Source organism: Chionomys nivalis, chromosome 3, assembly GCF_950005125.1.
Source record: "Chionomys nivalis chromosome 3, mChiNiv1.1, whole genome shotgun sequence".
In the NCBI taxonomy this organism is placed as follows: domain Eukaryota; kingdom Metazoa; phylum Chordata; class Mammalia; order Rodentia; family Cricetidae; genus Chionomys; species Chionomys nivalis.
The window spans coordinates 69,698,942-69,718,958 of NC_080088.1; the positions used below are offsets into that span (position 1 = coordinate 69,698,942).

The 20,017-nt window shown below is 44.8% G+C and overlaps 1 protein-coding gene across 2 annotated transcripts in view; it reads right to left on the reverse strand.

The window, feature by feature from the left end:
* The window catches only part of Lpp (LIM domain containing preferred translocation partner in lipoma), a 623,722-nt gene that overhangs the window by 551,288 nt on the left and 52,417 nt on the right, over positions 1-20,017 (reverse strand). For both annotated transcript variants that reach the window (XM_057763582.1, XM_057763583.1), the window contains exon 2: positions 12,682-12,777. The gene's annotated coding sequence lies outside the window, so the exon portion shown is untranslated. The remainder of the gene's footprint in view (positions 1-12,681; positions 12,778-20,017) is intronic.

Here is a 20,017-nt window from a genome sequence, read left to right on the forward strand (position 1 = left end):
AAAGGAGAGTCTCACAGAGACGGGGTGAACCAAGGAAGATACCTGGATCCCTGGGGGTCACCTGTCTCACATGCTCAAGCACAGTCAATAGCAAACACCAAGCAGGAGTGTGCAGTGGAGTCAGCCTGAGATGCATGGAGTAGGTGCTGGGTGGTACACTGCAGTAGTGGCCTGCATGGATAGGTCCCAGCAGGCCCAGCTCAGGCTGCATATTAAGGCAGTAAGATTCCCAGGACGCTTCAGTGTTCCCGCAGAAAGGACAGGGAATGTTAGCCCTTCCTATCTCATACTCTCCATATAAAACTGTCCTTTCACTCACGTGGACATTCTTGCCATAAAACCACTTTCAAAAACAACAACGATGATGATGATGATGATGATGATGATGATGATGATGATGATGACGACGACGACTTTGGTCTTGGCACACAAGTCTCATAATTTAACATTCTAATTAAATATTTCATATTAAAGTAAAGGGCCCCATATTCACCATATAAAAGCCCTACCAAATGGAACTGAGTTTCATCTCTGAACCTCTTTCAGGGCTTTACTTTAACATAGCTGCTGAAGAGGTCCATGGTCCCAAGGATTTATCTACTCTCTGATTATGTGCCTGCACCAGCCTGCAAGGACCAGAGGGACCTGCCTGATACAGGATTCTAATAGTCCAGGCCAGGCTCCTGCTTCAAAACTTGCATCTGGTAGCGGAAGTCCCCTAAGAAGGCCAACGCTTCCTCTCACGTGCATACCCCATTAGCTAACTAGTCAATAAGATGTGGGGGTTACAAACATCCTTTTCCCAAGTAAAAACGCCTACCAAAGGATGCTGTTCTAAATGGTAACCCATCAGTTAGCATCGGTTGTGTTGGGCTCAGCCACCAATGGCATCAATCAGTCTCTCCTTTGCAGAATAAATGGTCAATTCGAGGAAGCAATAGACTTCACCTAGGAACTCAGTACTTAAAATGAAGTTCCTATCTCGGGAGAGTTTAACCTCTCCTGCTGGGAGATTCTGCCCACTCTGATCTGATGCCCCTCCCCAACACACACACACACACACACACACACACACACACACATCATTCTTACCTAATAATCAACTTTTGTATGGCAAGCTCCAAACAATTCCCTCTACCTTCCCCTTCCCTACTTCTTTGCTTAAAATTCAATACAAAACAGGCTTTTAAATAAAGGAAAATGAGACACACAGACACCATTGAACACAAACCCCACCTTAAGATGATGATGATGATGATAATACCCTCTGCAGGGTTAGGCGCTCTTCATCACTCCAGGCCAGGGAAACAACCATGTGCTGTCTCCTCCAACCTGACCCTGTGGAAATTCCATAAGAAATACAAGCAAATGCCGTATATACAAGCAAATGCCGCATTCCATCTAGTTCCTGGGGTCTCCTGGTACCTCCTCTACAAACAAAAGCTACTTTTTGCTTGATGTTGTGCGATCAACAGTAACAATGCCTCAACAGGAAAGAACACATACTTCTCATTTGTGTTTGTTTGTTTATTTCCAGGCTAAGAAAGTTTCTGCATCACCCACCAATGGCCTTTGGAAACTCTATAATGTCTCTTTAAGATAACAGACCCAAGTTCAGAAACTAAGATGATGAAAGCAAAACCACACAATAAAAATACAAAGCCTAAATGATAAGAAAATTATTTGGGAAAGTAAATTAACAGCATAGCCCTGTTTTAAACTTTTTAAAGGAATAAAAATTGATAATGGCTAAGAAAAGGTGATAGAAAACAAAAGTAAAATTGAGCTCAGAAAAGACTCATTTGCCTGCGATCCCTCTCAGCCATGTAATTGAAACTGACAGCAGAGAAATAATATTCACCTTTCTATTTGCTACCCCCAACTGACATGGTTGGCCGTTTGTTTTGTTTTAAATAAAATGGGGAAGCAACAAATATACTAAATCCATCTGCAAAAAAAAAAAACCCACATTTGCATGTGGAAAACAAATAAGTGGGTGCCTGAGTGGGTGATTAGGCATGCAATTGCCCATCTGCACGGGCCGAGCATCCTTGCAGGTGTGCGCCGCACAGGAGCAGAACATCTGAACCGAGAGCCTCCCCCCAACCACCACTCCCCCACCACACCATGGAGAGCTACAGGTGGAGGCAAACCAAAACTCTCAGGCTCTACACTGAGCCACCCAGAGTTACAACCCCACTTGAGCAAATCTTTTTGCTACATCTCTGTGGCTCCTTTAAGGGATCGACGCATTTCCCCTTCCTCCAGAGTACCCTCAAAGTGTGCTTGATGGCATCTGCTGGCACTCTTATTATCAGACTGTACGACCCCCCTCCTTCGGTCTTAGCTCCAGCTGTGCCGGCCTAGTCTCTCATGGACCGAGAATACTTCAGCATCGGGAGCTTTGCAAATACTTTCACTCATTCTGAAACACTTTCTCTGTCCCCATTCTGGTCTCTTTGGCTTTCTGGTTTGTCTCATTCATAGCCCTGTTCACATGTGCGCCTACCCTCTAGAATAGGGTCTAGCACATTGCAGGCGTTTGCCCAAAAGGTCTTAAATTAAGTCACCATTAGAATGATTTACTATGTCAGGCACCATAGACCTCTAATGAAATTAAGGGAGAATTCAATAAGTTTCAATCCAGTGGACAAGGAAACATTGGTGATGGCTTAAAGCAACAGAACAAAGCATCGTAAATGCTCTATGGACAATCAGGCAAAGCACCCAGGTAACCAGCAGCAAATCGCTGACCATGAGTGGCAAGGGTGAGAAGGCCAAAAGCACGTGAGTCTCTGGAACTTTCATGAAAAGAAGAAAAAAAAAAAACACTCACAAAAATACAGTCAGTTTAAAGAAGTTCTAACGAGTCCTCAGTTAGCTCCTTGTGTTCCTTATCAATAGCTTTATATGCGATAAGACTTCCTTACCAACAGCACTGTGTGCACCTGCCCTATCAGCAATTCCGGGTGCCAACGCCTGCAAAATAAAGAAGAATCGCTGTCTCCGAGCTTTCATCCTACCAGGGAATTTTAAATACACGCAAAATTCAGTTTCAGAAAGTTTTAGATTAAGACAGTGGAAGCCTTCCAAAAACATGCTAAGGGTGGATCTGGAGAGATGGCTCAGTGGCTAAGAGCAATGGTTGCTCTTATAGAGGACACAGGTTCAATTCCCAGCACCCACACAGCAGTCACAACCATCTGCAACTCCAGGTCCAGGGATTCTGATACCATCTTCTGGGCTCCGAGGGTACCAGGCACACAGGTGGTAAACAGACATACATGTAGCCAAAACACTCATGCATATAAAATAAAAGTAATTTGTAAAAGGCAATAAGGTTGCTCACTGAGAAAGACTCTAACTTGTTCATTGCCCTACTTAAACGACTGTAATGATGGAGCTCTTTGACTCCCTGCCCCACCTCCCCAAAAATTCTAAACGTGGCTTGTTCTCCATATTGAAAATGCAGCCTCACGCTCTTTCTCTTATTCTGTCCACACCCCCAGAGCTCCCACGGAGGTCAAAGTGTGCTTAGCTCTTATTGGAGTCCCATGAAAGTTCACCATCCCCTCTGCTAGTTCCACAGTGATCCCTTCCAGCTCTCCCTCTCCAGACTTTTTCCATGCACCTAGCCAGTGCAGAAGGAGATCACTGATGAGCAGAAAGGGTGGAAGACAGCCACGGTAGTGGTCTCTCCCGTCTCCTCTATGCCTCTCTCACTATTCCATGACATGGCTTCTGAACTGACCTAGCACACAGACAGTCGGGCTCTTTGCTGAGAGCTAACCACTGAGCCTGGGAGAGGCAGGGAGGACACAAGATCTAATGGCATCAAGGAGCAAGGTCAGTTCAAGAATGACTCCAGGGGCATCAATTACTTCTCTGACCTGGACCTTTAACTGCCACCTTCAGCATAAATTAGAACATTGTGGGGAAGCAAAACAAAAACAGACAGAGCCGACTCCTGGTCCTACTTCATGCGGAGACACAGAATTGAGGAAGTCATGCTCCTGAAAGTGAGGAGCCTTCCACTCCCGGTCCAAGTTTCTCAACTCTTTCAAGCAGCATATATAGTTAAACTTGACAGCAGCGTATGGAACTTTTAACCTCCCCTACAACTGAGAACTGAGTCTAGTGTTACAATTTGCTATGTGGTCATGGAAAAGACACTTAAAAGCAAACAAACCAAAGAATATCAGAGAGCAAAACAAAGAGAGAACTTCATTTTTACGTGTTTATTCACTGTCTGGTGGCAAATGTGTAAAGGCCAGAAGACAACTCCAGGTGTCCCTCTTCCTTGCCATCATCTGCCTTATATTTTGAAACAGGGTCTCTCATCGAGCCAGGGCTCAGCCAGCAAGCCAGGCTTCCTGTCTTCCCAGAACAGGGATTGCAGCCAGTTTTTGCTTTGTCTTTAAACGTGGGTTCTAGAAGCCAAACTCAGGCCCTCGGGCTTGCACAGCAAGTACTGCACTGACTGAGTCCTCCCCATATGCCCAAGAGAAGCTTCACACTGTCTAGTGCCAATGGTCAAGCAACTTCTTGTATGCCTTCACTCTCACTTCTTTGCCTAACCACAGGAGATTCTTTAAATGGCCTCGGCTCAACAGCATGCAGTCTCGGGATCCTTTCCACTATGATCCATCCAAAATACCTTGCCAATATACCAGTGGACCATGGAAAATGAAATACAAACCCCTATTCCTCAGACCAGGAAAGATGAGGTCCATGGGCAGGCCACAACCTGGATCAACTTCAGGATGAAGTGCCCAATCTAGAAGAAGAAAGCCCACCTCCACGGCTAACTCTGTTACCCCCTAGCTATTCTTCACTACTGCGTTAAGCTATGAGAAGTCCGCATCAAAGGTTTCTAAGAGGGGCCAGAAGGTTTTGCAGGGCTGGATGTCAAAGAGGACACAAGTGTCTATGAGCAGAACTACCACAGTGGAGCAGCTATGCCTAGCAGACTGCATTGGCATGAGAAAGCAGAGGAGGGAGGCTGCAGGGAGAATCACAGGAGCCACGAAGGACGGCAGTGGTCAGGGAAGCAGGGAACAGGGAAGATAGGGGAATAAAGCAGGTTTTGGGCAGTTTCACGTGACCCTGGTGAAATTAACTTAATGGCTTGAAAACTCAAAACAGAAAGGCAGGTTAAGAAAGGAGGTAAGGGGACCTTCAAAGCCTATTTCCAGTCTCAACATCAACTGGTTAACAGGAATAGCTTCATTACGTTTAAGCCCATTTTGTTTTCATGTCATTCGTAGATTACATCATAGAGTGGCTACAGCCGTCTCATACCTTATCATAAATAAATCACTAGCTTAAATCAGAGAATGAGCCAGGCCCACTGATTTAAAAGGAAAATATTAGATCATTTTTAATAACCGATATAATTCAAGTCAGTTGCCATTGAGGTGGTGAGGTAATTCTATGCTACGCAGGCCCAAGGAGGAACCAAGGAAGGTCATCACCAGGCAGGTCTAGAGACAACACTATGTAGAGACGCAGAGTGGCCACCAGAACTTGCATGAGGGCCGTCCTCATATCAGAAAAAAACCACCTACACACTATTGGTGCCCCCAAAGCCTCCCTCATAAAACAGTTTACAGACATTCTCCTCAGAAACAAAGATGAGCATCATGTGGTGTCTGAATGTATATCCCAGAATCCACTGGAGTAAATGAGCAATAGTGAGGCTTTCGGGTATTCAGGAAAACATGAAATCTGGGGTGACTGGCATGCCAGCACTGAGGAGTCCCCCCAACCACGAGGGCACCGCAGGGTGAAAACGTGGAGACAAAGGTGGAGTAGAGAAAATGACTAAGAGCGACTTCCAGCTAAGATTATACATGCCCTAGAAAGAAGAACACTGGGGCCGGAGGGAAGGCAGCAGTCACAAGCACTGGCTGCTCTCATAGAGGACCCAGGTTCAGCTCCCAGCACTTAAGAGTGGCTCAGAACCACCTTGAACTACAGGTTCGGGAAATCAGGTGCCCTCTTCTGGCGTCTGCAGGCACTGCATGCATGTGGTGCACAAATATGCACGCAGAAAACACCCATATAAGATTAAAATAAATAAATCTTAAAAAGAAGAAGAGATAAAACTAATGCTACATCAACTACATGTTCACAACACTCTGGAGAACAGAGATGTACAAGGTGGGCACTCTATGTCCCACAACCAGATGTGAAAGCAGGTTTCAAACGAACACACTTAAGTAAGGTTCTGCATCTAAACTCGGCCTTAATGTGTTGCCTTCAGCCACAGAACTCAATGCCTTCCTATGTTTTCAACAAATGAAATCCTGGGCATGGAACACTCTGAATGCACTGAGAGTATATTTAAAAAGGACAGTTGAAAGAGACCATCGAGCACAGAGAAGTGACTTTCTGGCCAGTAGCATTTTAAATGACCACAGCTACGCTTTCCTCTGTCTTGGGCTCCAGGGCTACTAATAACCTTGACCCTGATTTTAAATCTCTCTTTCCATTGACTTTGAGAGTGGTGATGGGGATGAACTCCATGGGAATCTGACACCCACCTATAAGATGACCTGCTGAGCCTGTTCTTAGGAGAAGACTATTCGGGTCAGGGAAAGAGACGGATGTCCTGGAAAGAAACTCTCTGCCAGACATAGGCATTGGCTGAAGTTTCTTGTCTGATCCCGTCATCCCCGTGGCACGGCTGTGCATCAGCTCTCTGTTCCTAATGCAAATGGTATTCATAACTACAGAGACACACTGTCTGAGCCAAGAAACACTGATTTATTCAACTTCTCAGGACACAGTATGACCCAACAGAGGCAGTGCAGCCCTGAAACATAATGAAGGGGACACGATGGAGGCTCAACGAGCCAATTTTAACTTACTTTGACCTAATCCATTTCTGGAAAAGAAGAAAGGTTAGAAAAAGGAATGAAAACACGCCTTTAGGCTACATGGAGTCATTTCAAAGAGCTGAGGTGGGCAGGAGGGAAAAAAATATTGAGAGGAATTTCACGAATTCTCCCTGCACTGCACACTGAGGCAGGTCTGTCCCCTCCCCGGCTCTTGGCGTCTCACCTACGCAGCTAAGGGCTCAGGCAAGAATTCCAGTCATTTCCACCAAAGCAGCTCTGACTGCTGACAAAAGCCAAAAATGGAGAGGTGGGAAAAGGATGGCGTTAGCTGCGAGATTTTGCTTCCATGCTGTTGTGTGTGCATCAATGTCTTCATCGCAAATTTCTCATGGAATTTTCCTCCAAAACGCTTCCAAGGCAAATTGATCTACATAGATGCTGAGTTTATTCGGTAGCTTCCGGTCATCCGACTCTCAGCGTATCCTAGGTAGCCTGGAAATCTGTACCCAGAAGGCATTCAGATAGTCCTCTATAATCCTCAACCTGGAAGTCAAGTCATTTCCCTCCCATTACCCCACGTGAAACACATCTCACACAAAGAAGAGTGTATCATTTCCAGGGTTATTAAGAGTAGTAAAACAAAATGAACTTAAAAAAAAAAAGACTATGGCTTACAACACAGACAAAAAAACCTTTGACACTCAGAGAAGTCAACTGCCTTGGAGCTTGCCCCATGGGCAGATCTTCACAGCAAGAGTGGAAGCCCTCAGAGCAACCTGAGGGGGTTAGTTCCCCCTGCTGCAGTCATGTGACTGGACTTTGTAGAGAACCTACAGAAGAGACAACCAGTGTGGGAAAGCTCACCTGCAACCTCAGGAGAAGGCCTGAGGGACCCATCTAAGCTGCCAAATCTCTGTCCTATAGAAACTAGGAAAGAATAGATGGTTCTCTTTTCTGTTTTTGTTTATTTGTTTATTTCTTGTTTTTTCCAAGACAGGGTTTCTTTGTGTAGCCCTAGCTGTCCTGAAACTTAAGAGATCTGCCTGCCTCTGCCTCCTGAGTGTTGGGATTAGAGGTGTGCACTGCCAACCACCCAGCTTGAATGGATGTTTCTTATTTTAATGGAAAAGTTGGGGGAAATGTTACACAGAAACAGTAATACTATATGAGATAATACTGTATGAGAGTTTGGAATGTTCAAATTCTAGAATATTTTCTGATTTACCCCACTAAATCTACTATTTTGCGTTAAGCCTAGGAATCAGATCACCAGGGTCCAGTATCAGGAACTCTCCTGGAAAGAAACACTTTTGCTCAAGAACACAGAGCTGCTGTCTACCTTTGGGACACAGAGCTAGGCACACCCTGGCCACGCACGCATAACTGTGAATATAACAGCAGGGTATAAAATTCAGGGCAGCACTTTCTGCTGAAGCATGTGATTAGAGATGAGCTGGAAACAGAATCACACATGAAATGTTGACGTGTTCAGTCAAATTTTTATATTATCCACTTCCATCCTCAGATACTGACTGACCTCTGTGGCGCAACTATGGTCACAGGCTCACCATACCATCCCCCGGGTGTCCCTTAGAAATAAATCTTCTCCCCGGAAACTGTCCATAAGATCCTGTCCACTCTCCATGCCCTTTGTCTAGACTCAGGGATATCTGGGTCTGTGATTTACTTACCTCCATGTCCCAATATAGTAAGGCTTGAAACACATTTTGTGACAAATAAAAATACTGTAATCAATCATCTTCCCATTATGTGGGATGTCTTCTCTCTACATCTCTCCCCACTCTGTGTGACCATCTTCTCTCTGTTTTTCTTTCCACTGTGTGACCTTCTTCTCCCTACATCTCTTCCCACTGTGTGTGACTGCCTTTTCTCTACGTCTCTTCCCATTGTGTGACCATCTTCTCTCTCTGCATCTGGAGCTACTGTGTGTGACCATCTTCTCTCTACTTTTCTTCCCATTATATGACCATCTTCTCTCTTCATATCTTCCCACTGTGTGTGACTGTCTTCTCTCTACGTCTCTTCCCATTGTGTGTGACTGTCTTCTCTATGTTTCTCTTCCCCCTGTGTGTGACCATCTTCTCTCTGCATCTCTTCCACTGTGGGTGACTGTCTTCTCTATGCATCTTTTGGCTTTGTGTGTGTGTGTTACTCTTCTCTTTGCTGAAACTTCCCTGAAAGTTACAAGCTTCTAGAGATCAGGGAGTGAGCCTAACTCGCCACTGTATCCTAAGGAGTCTAAGACTGGGCTGCGCATGGAGCTCAGTGCCAGCTTGCTCCTCATACACAAAGCCATGCGTTCAATCTTCAGGACTCCAGAAAGGAAAACAAAAAGACTCTGCAGTTGCTAACTTTCTGACAAAGGGGAGAAAATAACGGTATATACTATAACAAGAAGTAGTTGTGCAGCAATGGTACAACACACTTAGCCGTACAGACTTTTGACACCTTCTACCACAAAGGAACCAATGAAAAAGAACTCTTAAAAACAACTCTGATCTCCTAGGTCCATAGCAAGGAAAGAAAGAGGCAACTCTGCTGCACTGAAAGTCAAGAAGGCTGAAAAGAAATTCCTCTGCCTTTTCTTTCACAGCAATCCTATCTCCTATAAGCAATCCTCCCAGCATTACAGGAAGACCCACTGACTCTGGGAGACTGCATGGGCCTCGGTTCCCACTCAGTAAGTCCCCTTGTAATTTGTGAAACAAGTAAATAAAAATGAAACCTGGCTTAGCAGATGGTGACAAATACTCAGAAGCCACCTGGCCAAGGAACTGCAGGGAGCCAAGACACACACCTCTACCAGAAATGACCAATGCTTTGCTTCCGGCAGACTCTAATACCTGGTAGCTCTTAAGACCAAAACGGAAATATTAAAACTGAGAGGCCTTGGCTACAACAATTGTACGTGGATATCCAAAGAGGGAAATCATTTCCTTCCTGACTCCTGCAGGGCCAGGCATGCTTGGGGCAGAAGGCATGATTACGAGAACAAAGCAAGAGTCCCACAGGCTAGACTACAGCTTCTCTGGGTACTCAGTTTCCTAGGTCTCTGCATCTACCTGCTACACCTCTTCCTGCTTTAGGTCTCAACTTTAATGTTTTTTTAAAAAAAAAAAAAAAAAAAAAAGCTCCAAATTCTTTCCAAGACTGGGAACGCAACGCATTACTGCTCACCCAGTCTTGGTGAGGACAGGGTCTGGGCATGGAGAAGGACGAATGGCAAGCATAAATACCATGTCCGAGACACAGTGCTATACACAACCTTTACAGTATCTTACTTCCCTTTAACTCATTTTGAATTTTGAAGGAGAAAACAATTACAACAACCTATGAAGGGACCACACTTGATAAATGACTACCAACAGACTTGCACAAAGCAAACCTAAGGGGCAGGCAAGACAATCAATGTGACCTACAATTCTGGGATCCGGAAAATGAAGGCAAAGAAAGGCTAACATTGGGCAGGTTTTCTGTTCGCCCATCCTGCCATACTCTGCCACTGCACGCACTCACAGTACATGTCTGAAGCTACACTGCTCTCAAAAGCCTCCTTCTGTACAGTCATCTGGTTAGTCCTCATAAAATCATGCTATCCAGCTGTAAAACAACCCCAACAGATTTAGTCAGGACCTGGTAGAGCAGCCTTGGGGAAAGGGACACTCCCAACCTTCAGAATTAGATTTATTCTTCTATCCATGAAAATGTGTCATGTAATTATTATGCCCCACTAGACTATAGGACAAAGGCAGAGAGTGTCCTTCTTCTGGCTGGGTATTCTATTTTTCAAAAACTATTTTTATGACTTCGGTGTTTTGCCTGCATGAATGTCTGTGTGAGGGTGTCAGATCTTAGAGTTTCAGATAGTTGTGAGTGAGCTGACATGTGGGTGCTAGGAATGGACCCAGGTCCTCTGGAATAGCAGTCAGTGTTCTTAACCGCTGAGCCATCACTCCAGCCCCGTGGGTACCATATTCTTGAAGGTCAAGATCATGTATGACCCAGTATCCTGCCTTTTCCAATCGCACTCTTCTAAGAAGCTCTTGACGGCACATCATCTTGGTCTTCTCAGAACCTCTGCAGAGTCCAGCTGACTAGCATCCCTTCCAAAAGATGCCGTGAGCACTGAAGCATGACACTAATGAGGGCTGAGAGCAAGGCTTCTAGTCCTTTCTCCCCAATGGTATAATTGCTCTGAGAAGCCGCTTCATCTGTGCTGTGTGACTGACAGGAGGTTTGAGTAGACAGTCTCTGGTGTCTATATTCCAAGTATCATAGTCCCAACCTTTCGGCCTCAGTGACGGTTCATCACTGGGCAGTAACCAAAACCTCTGTGAATGTGGCAACAAGGCCCTCCTCTCCTCCAAACAGGTAAGCAGATGTCTTCAGCCTGATCACTGGGCAGTGATCTACTAACCATAAGGCAAATACCTTGAGGATGAGAGAGTCAGCAACCAAAAAGGGGCAGAGCAAAGAACACGGCAGAGCATCAGAGATGACATCCTACTCCAGTGGAGCCGAAAGTCATCTCCCTCTGAACCAGGTCTTCTGGGATTGCAAGGTCACCCTTCCACCTGGTTCTAAATAACGTATGCCCAGGCCACGTCAGGGCTTCAGAAGCAAGAGCCACCGTTGAATCATAACAATCTAAGGATAACAGAAACTTCCGAGTCTCCTCCAGCTGCCTCGTTTAAGGCTGTCTTTCCTGTTCTACCATTACAACACTCGAGTTCATTAAACCCAAGTTCAAGGCTACCACAATTTCTGATTAAATACTGAGAAACTCAAAAGGTGAAGCAGGTAATATACCTTTCCATTGATGTTGCAACCATAACTTGTGGGAGTGGTATATTCAAGTCCATGTTTGAGATTTTAATAAATACTGCAAAGTCAAAGAAAAAGAGTACGGGTTACTGATGCTATGGCCACCAACCCTCCACGAAAAGGAGTCAAACAAAATGACAAGACAAGGATGAAGTCAGTTACACTTTCAAATCAAGTTGGCTTTTTTCCAATCACAATAACATTTGCTGTGTTTTGAAAAACTCCACAACACTCATAGTGGGATACATTATTTATGTAGTTTAATGTCAATCCTTGTAGGACATAGGGATTAATCCTCATCATGGAAACCACAGAACTACAGTCAGTAGAAGCAAGAATCCCCTCAGCTTGTTACCCAGGTGCCCCAGGACATACCGTATCCACCGTACCAATGCACCTATGAACTAGAGAACCGCTGCAAGACAACACATCTATCACCACTTTCCTTTCCGAAGGACGGCAACAAAACCCACACTCAATTAGCACCAGAGCACTAGCAGGTTGTTAAAACGGGGGCTTCCACACTCTGCCAAGGCTAAGCTAGCCCTCTCCACCTCCAAAGGTTGATGGGAAAATAAAATAAGATTGCCAAAGAAAACAGCACATCACACAGGAGCAAACAAAAAAACATTAGCTTGTTCCGGGTTATCTTCATGCCAGTCTTTCAAGTTCAATGACACTCCACTTTCTGCCAAAGGAAAAGGAAGGGAGCCACACAATTACTGGCAAGATGAAATCATTGCCACTGAGTTTTCCTCCAGTTTCTCTGTATGCCACCTTGCCAGACGTGAAGCCCACCTTTGCTTGCCACAGATTTTATTGACATTGTTATATCTGGTCTGTTGCCATGAAACCAATTCAGATGATGATGATGATGAACATTTTAGAATTATCCAGTTCTCAACTCTTGCTCCCAGAACCTGTGATTTTTAAAAACTGATCAAAATATATATTTTGCTATTAAAAAAGAAGCACATTTCCGTGTAGCACTCACCAGCTAAGGGAAAATTCCTCCTCTCCAATGAGGGACCAGGGAACGATGACAAATGCAGAACCAGCTGACTCTCTGCTTCTCTGCTTCAGTTCCCACCTGCGGAAAACAGAGAGAGGAATGGCTGAGGCTCCCGGCTCCAACCAGCATCAGAACGGCTTCCTAGGCTGACAATGTCCCTGACTGGTCCATACTGGATGATGTCTGATTGACTTCCAGACCTCCAAATCCTCCAGTCAGCACCAGGCGCTCTTGTTTAGCAAGTTTGTCTCAAAGGAAGTGGGAAGAGAATGCTCCCACTCTTCGTCTCCAGCACTCCTGGAAAACAGGCCCATCTAAACAACACAAGTCCAATACAGAGCAATCAAGGAGGAAAAAAAAACACAACGTAGCGGCCCTCTGAATTTCAGTTTCCTTCCCTGTAATATGAGAACAAGGGAGTCATAAAGAGCAGCGAAGTTTTAATATTCCTTGGTAAATCCTCAATGCAGACTTATCTCATTGAGAAATAGGGCTCTTTTCTTGGGATTATAAAATGTATATTCCAGAGCTGTGGACTATTGCAACGCTTGTCCAAGGTTCATGGAACTGAGACTCCACCCTCATTCTCATAGAATCTTTGAGCATCTTCTAACCAATCATATAATTGCTCCATGTCCTTGACAACAGTCTTCCCATCAGTGTATAAGCTTAGAGTGGCGGGGGGAGGTGGGGGGGGTAGGGGAATGGCCATCACTAGTAACAGGGGATTTAGGGCTCAGCCCACTACATATAGTTACTGCCCATCTTTAACAGAGACTAACTAGGCCAGGAACCTGCCTTAGTTCTTATACACTTAAGTATACCTCAACAACAGAAAGAAATCCCATAAGGAAAGCGGAATTCACTCAAGACGAGCCCACTGAAGCCGTTCATTCCTGAGAATTTGAGGTCTTCCAATACCAGAAATCTCGAAAATCATTTTTACCAGAGATAGGACTTCAAAATTGCTGAGAAACTGATCAGTAAGAGGCCAACTTTACCACTATGGACAGTAAATACCTCCAACCCCAAACCTCATAAAATCAAAGCTCCTTATGCAGAGCAAGGGGTGAGGGAGAGAAACTCAAAACAGTTTCTTTGAGAGGCAAAGGGCGTCTGACTCCTCAGATTTCTAAGCCTCAGTAAAGACACAGTCCTCTAGCCTTGTCCCCGGGGAGTCACATCCACGCTCCAGCTTCCTCCGGTGTGCCAGTGTAAGTGGCCGCCCTTTCCCAGAGTCAACTTCTCTTCTAATAATTTTCTTCTCCGTTGCCATAAAGAGAACAAGCCGCTTTGCTAAAGAACTGCTGTGAAATGATTGAGGTTCCCATGCAAACAAACCATTAGTAGAGTTCAAATGCAATTTAAATTACCAGTTGTTAAAGTGCTCCTCAATTTCGCAGTAAGTTTCCAAGGAGAATTATATGCTATATACTATTTAATTGGTTGTTTTCTATTTTTTAACATCCTTTTATTCCCTCCTCCCTTATATTTCAGAAGTGTCTATAAGAGCTTCCCTTTAAAAAATTATACATTGTTGAAGAGATTAAATGTAAAGATTGAAAAGTGTCAGAGAAACAGCTGCAGGAATGTGCAGCTCAGCAGAAACTCATGGCTTGGAGACTTTGAAAAAATATATAGAATTTTAGAACCTTAGAAATCACATCAGGGCCCGCACTCTCACCAGGTAAGTAGGCTAAGGACCTGTAAGTGAAGGGAGGGGTCGGTCTGAAACCGTCTCCCTGGAGAGTGATATAGCCAAGGAAGACAGCTCCCAATTTCTAGCCAATGGACATCTTTTTCACACAGAGTCTGCATGTTCCAGAAGATGGTGAGAAACACTAGTGAATTTGATTTGTCACTTAGATGTTTTAAAAGAAACTATGGAACCCTCTTCACATAGCCTCCTGGCTTCTGAAGTGGAAATGACCAATGTCTCCCCAAGAAGCCGGGAGAAGGCACATTCTTGGCAGCGAATGCCAAGAAACTCATCTGGACTCCCCACTATCAAAGGGGTCGCGACTGCAGATTGCCACTGCTTGATCTGGCCCTAAACCAGCCACCGTCATGGTGAAAGAGGACAGAGAGAAGAAACAAAGCCAGGGCACGTGGATAACTAGAAGGGTTTCTAAAAGCCATCAGCAGTACAGTTGCAAATCCGGGGCTTGTGGAAATGATGTGAACCTCTCTGAGCTCAAGTTTCCTGTCAACAAAACAGGGCCGACACTACCTGTCCTTCAGGGTGTGGACAACCATTTCCCTGAGTTCTGCACTCAGCAGAGGCACTACAGAGGCTACACATGCGCACTGAGGTCTCTATCGTTTCTCAACGACTATGACCTACAGACATAAATTATTTGGATTAAAAACTTAATATAGATCATTTATGTTCCCTAAGATACGTGATGGTCCTCCAAAGTAAATTTATTTATGTTATCATTTTCAAAAATAAAGTACACGAACGCTTTACATATATTTTCCTTCTAACGCAAACTGCTTAAAAATTCGGTACTTTCAAAAATATTTCCAAACCTAATTTTTAATCGCACGTTAATCAACTTCACATCCAAAATCTTCTTTAAACTCTATCAACACTGAGAAAGAGCTCCTACCTCACAGAGGAACCTGAGCACTGGTGTGCACATCAAAGGTTTGGGGGATTATAGCACCAGTCTTAAACCAGAGTCTTCAAAAACCAAACTCTATGACAAGGGTTTTATTAAGTATAGTCACAAATAGAATATGGACATTTATTCTTCTTCTCGGGGCAGAAATATACCTTTAAAAAAAACTGCCATTTTCACACTTCGAATTGCTTTGGTATAAAAATAATGGCTGCTTTTTTTTTTTTAACGTTCATGTAAGAAACCTGCAAATCTGTTGTCTCTTCTACTTTGCTGTGAAGTTCTTAAGTAAAAAGCTCAGAGGCCCGGCATGAATCAGACACACCTATAGGAGTCCAGAATAGGCCTGAGAAAGGACAGCCATGACATAGCACCAGATCAATTCTAAAACAGATTTCAAACAGCTGCGTTCTTGATCAAACAAATCCTGAGTAACCCTGGTATCGACTTCTAAGACCCCCTAGGACAGCTGTTAGCTGACATGATGGCATATTCCCCGCAGTCAGTGCCCAGAAAACAGATGCTTACCAGTAGCCGGGCTTTGATGAAGCAGTGTAGACCTAGCAGGCTCAGGTGCCGACACGTGTCTAAATTCCCTAATGCTTGAACATGCAAGACTGGGTGAAAAGACTATAAAAGAAAGTCCGTGCCATGTTCTGCTGAGGCGGCGGCTTTTCAAGGAAGCCTGAAAACCCAAGAGGGCTTCTGCCTATAAAGGAAGAGAATGGGCACAGGAGACCAAGGTGCACAGGCCTTGAGGATGAAGCCAGGCTATTCTCAGAGACCCTAGTGAGGACAGCAGCACTTAGCTAAAAGGACACGGTGAGACATAAACCTGGAGACAGATGACATAGCCAGAACATGGAGGACTTGGTATCCTGGTCTAGAGGACTTGAATTGTAGACTCATGGTAGGTGCTGCATTTGAGGGACTGATACAAGAAAAAGCTAAACGACTGAACTATCATTTTAATAAAGATCCCTTTCTATAGTCAACCTTCCATAACAGCAAGATATGAACATGGAAGGGATTTTCCTAGAGAAGATGGCTTTTGAGTGGACTCTTAGCCTCAGCTCCACTACCCCTTCCTTCTAACTCTGCAACTCTTACAGGAAAGAAGCTAGGTCATGCCCAAGCAAGACCCCCACTCTGCCATGAGCTCCCAATAGACTGAGATTCCCAAGTGGCTGAGACTCTCGACTGGCTGAGACCCTGGATTGTCTGAGACTTCTGATAGGCAGAGCGCTAGACTCTTCCCTATCTCTCAAGAAGCAGTATCCCACCAGATTCATCCCTGTGTGTGCTGAGAATCCCACAATAGAAAGCTCCTTCCCAGCCAGCCTAGCACACCAAAGCAGAACCTTCAGTTAACAATGCCCTAGCTAGATGTGCTCAATTAGGATGTATAGAATTGCTCTGTCCTTTAAAGGAGTCCTGGCAGCAATTCCATCCATCCACAGATCCAGGAAATGAAATACTCTCTCTGTGCCCTTAAGTAGCTCCATATGAAAGGAGAGTGACAAATGGAGAGGGGAAAGGGTGAGAGTTGAGGAAGAAGCACAGAAAACACTATGTCCCAGAAAACACAGGTCATCATTTCATTACACCCATGTCATGAAAAAGGAATTCAGTCATATGTTTCTGGCATGTTTCAGCTCACAGCTAGGAAGTACCACCGCCAGGAGCCAAGCCGGGATCTCGTGTTTCTAAACATGAGCATATACACTCTGTAAACACAGTAGAATCTCTGTGAGGGCAAAGGAGGTGGTGGTAGGGAGCAGATGGTGACAGCGACTGATTCCTCTAAAGGACAAGAGTTCTACAGAGAGAGAGAAGTGAGCTCATCTCACCTCTACATGAACAGCGAGAGCGGAAGCATTGAGGTGAGCAAGTGCAGGATGTCTGGGGAGAGGCAGAGAATGCGCTGTGAGACGGGGGTATCACTGGAGTCTAAGGTGAACACACACTTTGATTCCAGTTATGAGAGGCACTCAATAGTAGGGACAGGAGTATTGCTTCAAACTGTGACTACTAGAGAAACCACACATCTCAAAGAGAACCATGTCACAGTTTCAGTTTTCCTTGGGATTCCATGTTCCAAGGTGGGGCGGGGTTGGGGGACGCCACATAGTATGGAGCCCTCGGGTTTCTTTGAGCTGATGGAGAGAAGGATGCTGTATGCAGTTTTGACGTTTTAGGGGTAGGAACATCCTACTCTTGAGAAACGACACTAGTGAACCGGGCCCTACCTGGAGCATAAGTGCCCAGGTTCTCTGAACACAGCATGGGGAGTGGGGCGGGAATTAGAGTAAAAAACTATACTCCACTCAGTCATGGATTTCTCCAGTTTCACCTGCAGAGTCTTTAGCAAGTCACCTCCTTTAAACGAGGACACAGTTATAAGATGAAAACGACACTTTCAGAGCCAGGTTACAGTGAAAGCAAGGAATCTGTGTTGCTGACGGTGAAGACATGTGTTCCTGCATGTAAGCTGACACGTATGTCACAGGTGCTCCCCCTCCAGAAGGCACCGCGCTGATACAGTGTAGTGTGAAAGCTACCGGTCCTACAGGAGAAGCGGTCTAAATCCGGAGTTGTCAACAGTTTCTTCTACTGCTGAAAATGGAGCTTTATTCCCCAGGCGAAGCCATTACATCTTTTTGTGCCAAATTGTTTTCATCTTTTAAATGACCCGGTAATCCCACTTTGGGCAATATACATCAGGGAATAATCCAGAAGGAAAAAAAGACGGCAATTTGTTCAGAGATGTTATTCATAGTGCTATTTCTAGCTCTTTATATATCCCTCTATTATAGCACTGATCTCACTGTGCTGCAATTATCCACTCCCCTTCCATACGCCTCCAAATTATCTCTGAATCAATCCCCAGCACCTAGCACAATGCCTGGCATACAGTAAGAACTCAATAAATGTTTGTTGACTGAATGGGTGGTATGAAAGAAATTTTGAAGAAAAAAAAAACCGAATAAGCACAAACAAAGCACAGTTTTTTAAGAGATGGTGTTAAACTGATTTCTTTTTCCCTTTTTAGAAAGCCTGGTAACTTTAGACTGTAAACTACTGGAAAAGGACCATGTAAAGAAGCCTCAAAAATGACTATTCACAGACTTAGGACTTTTTGAAGAATGTTCCAAAACAGACAGTTTTAGTAGAGGTGACCATGTGTTAACCAGAGGCATAGGACCCATGCAAGGTCATTTTGGCTTGGTGACTAGAGGTAAGGGCTTAGTCACTGTAGCTTCTCAACCTGATTCTGACATTATTTGTTGTGGGACTTTGACTAAACCACTGCCTAACCACTCGGAGACCTTTCTCTATGCTGAAAAGCAGGGGGATTTTCTGTAAAGCCCAGCTCATTCACAGGAAGCCTAGGGAGAACCAGGCAAGAGCAAGCTAAACTCAAGTGAAGACAGGTAGGTGGCCTCCTGTCATAGTCGCTAGCCACAAGGGGTTTTGATGCAGCAGCCCCTCTGGGATCTTTGCAGGTCCCGTTTTATATGACAGAGAGTGTGTTTGTTGCTAAAGGTCTAGGACAAGAGACAGAAATCTCTTCATGAACAGAAAACATATTGAAAAAGAATTGGAGACATAGCTCAGTGGTAGAACACACATGTGCTGGACAAGACAAAAAGAGAGCATGATAAATATAATCGCTCAGAAGGCTTAAATAAGGAATACTTTATTTAAAAAAAAAATCCTGAGAGAGCAAAAGCAGCTACACATTCTGAAGGCCTTGTTTGGGGGCATTTTTATTGCTCTGAGGTAGGAGTCAGAAGCCAGAAGCCGCTGCACCCTCAACTGCTTGGCTAGAAGCTAGAGATTTGAATTCAAAGTCCATACTCTTGGGTCTGGAATTCTGGTAGCTTCTACACAAAATAACACTGATGTGTCTGTTTGCAGCTCTGGGTCCATTCAGTCTGACATTTCTCCAAAGGAATCACTCGATCAAATCCTGAACTTCTCCCTCCTCCATCCCACTGCCATAGCACTGCTCCAAGGCACGCACACACACACACACACACACACACACCTGGAATGTGCCAAACGCCTCTAAGCTTCACGCTTCCACTACTGTCCTCACCTTTCAAAGAACTCCTCACACAGCTGTCAGAAAGACATTCATAAAAACGTAACTTGGGGGGTGGGGTAGCAGCAGACATAGACTTGGGGACTTGGAAGCAAACGCAGGCTCACCTCTGCTGCTTTTGCACCTGCAGTCTGGAGCTGCTGGTACAGCAAGCCCGAGTTCACCACACATGAATTTCTTCCCACTTTGTACCGGCTGCCCACTGCCTGCACGCAGGGCCCTTGCCTCTGTTCTTTCCATGGCTGGTCCACCTCACTCAGATTCAACTGCAACAGATCTTCCGGAGCCCCTCCCCCACGTTCAGCCCTTTGTGACTCTAGATTACTGGTTACTCCCCCTCATTTCCAGGTTTATTTCTTATCTCCTCCCCTAGAACACCCTTGCTGCTCTGCATATTTAATTATGCAGGCCGCACCCTGTGCTGGGACAATGCCTGCGACAGAACAAGGTACAGCAGTAGAGACTCTGATGGTCAATAACATTGGGAGACCAAGGACATAGCTCAGTCAGTAAAGGACTGAGTCCAAGTCCTAGAACTCAGGCTTTAGAAATACAAGCACGGGGTCACACATTTGTAATTCAAGTA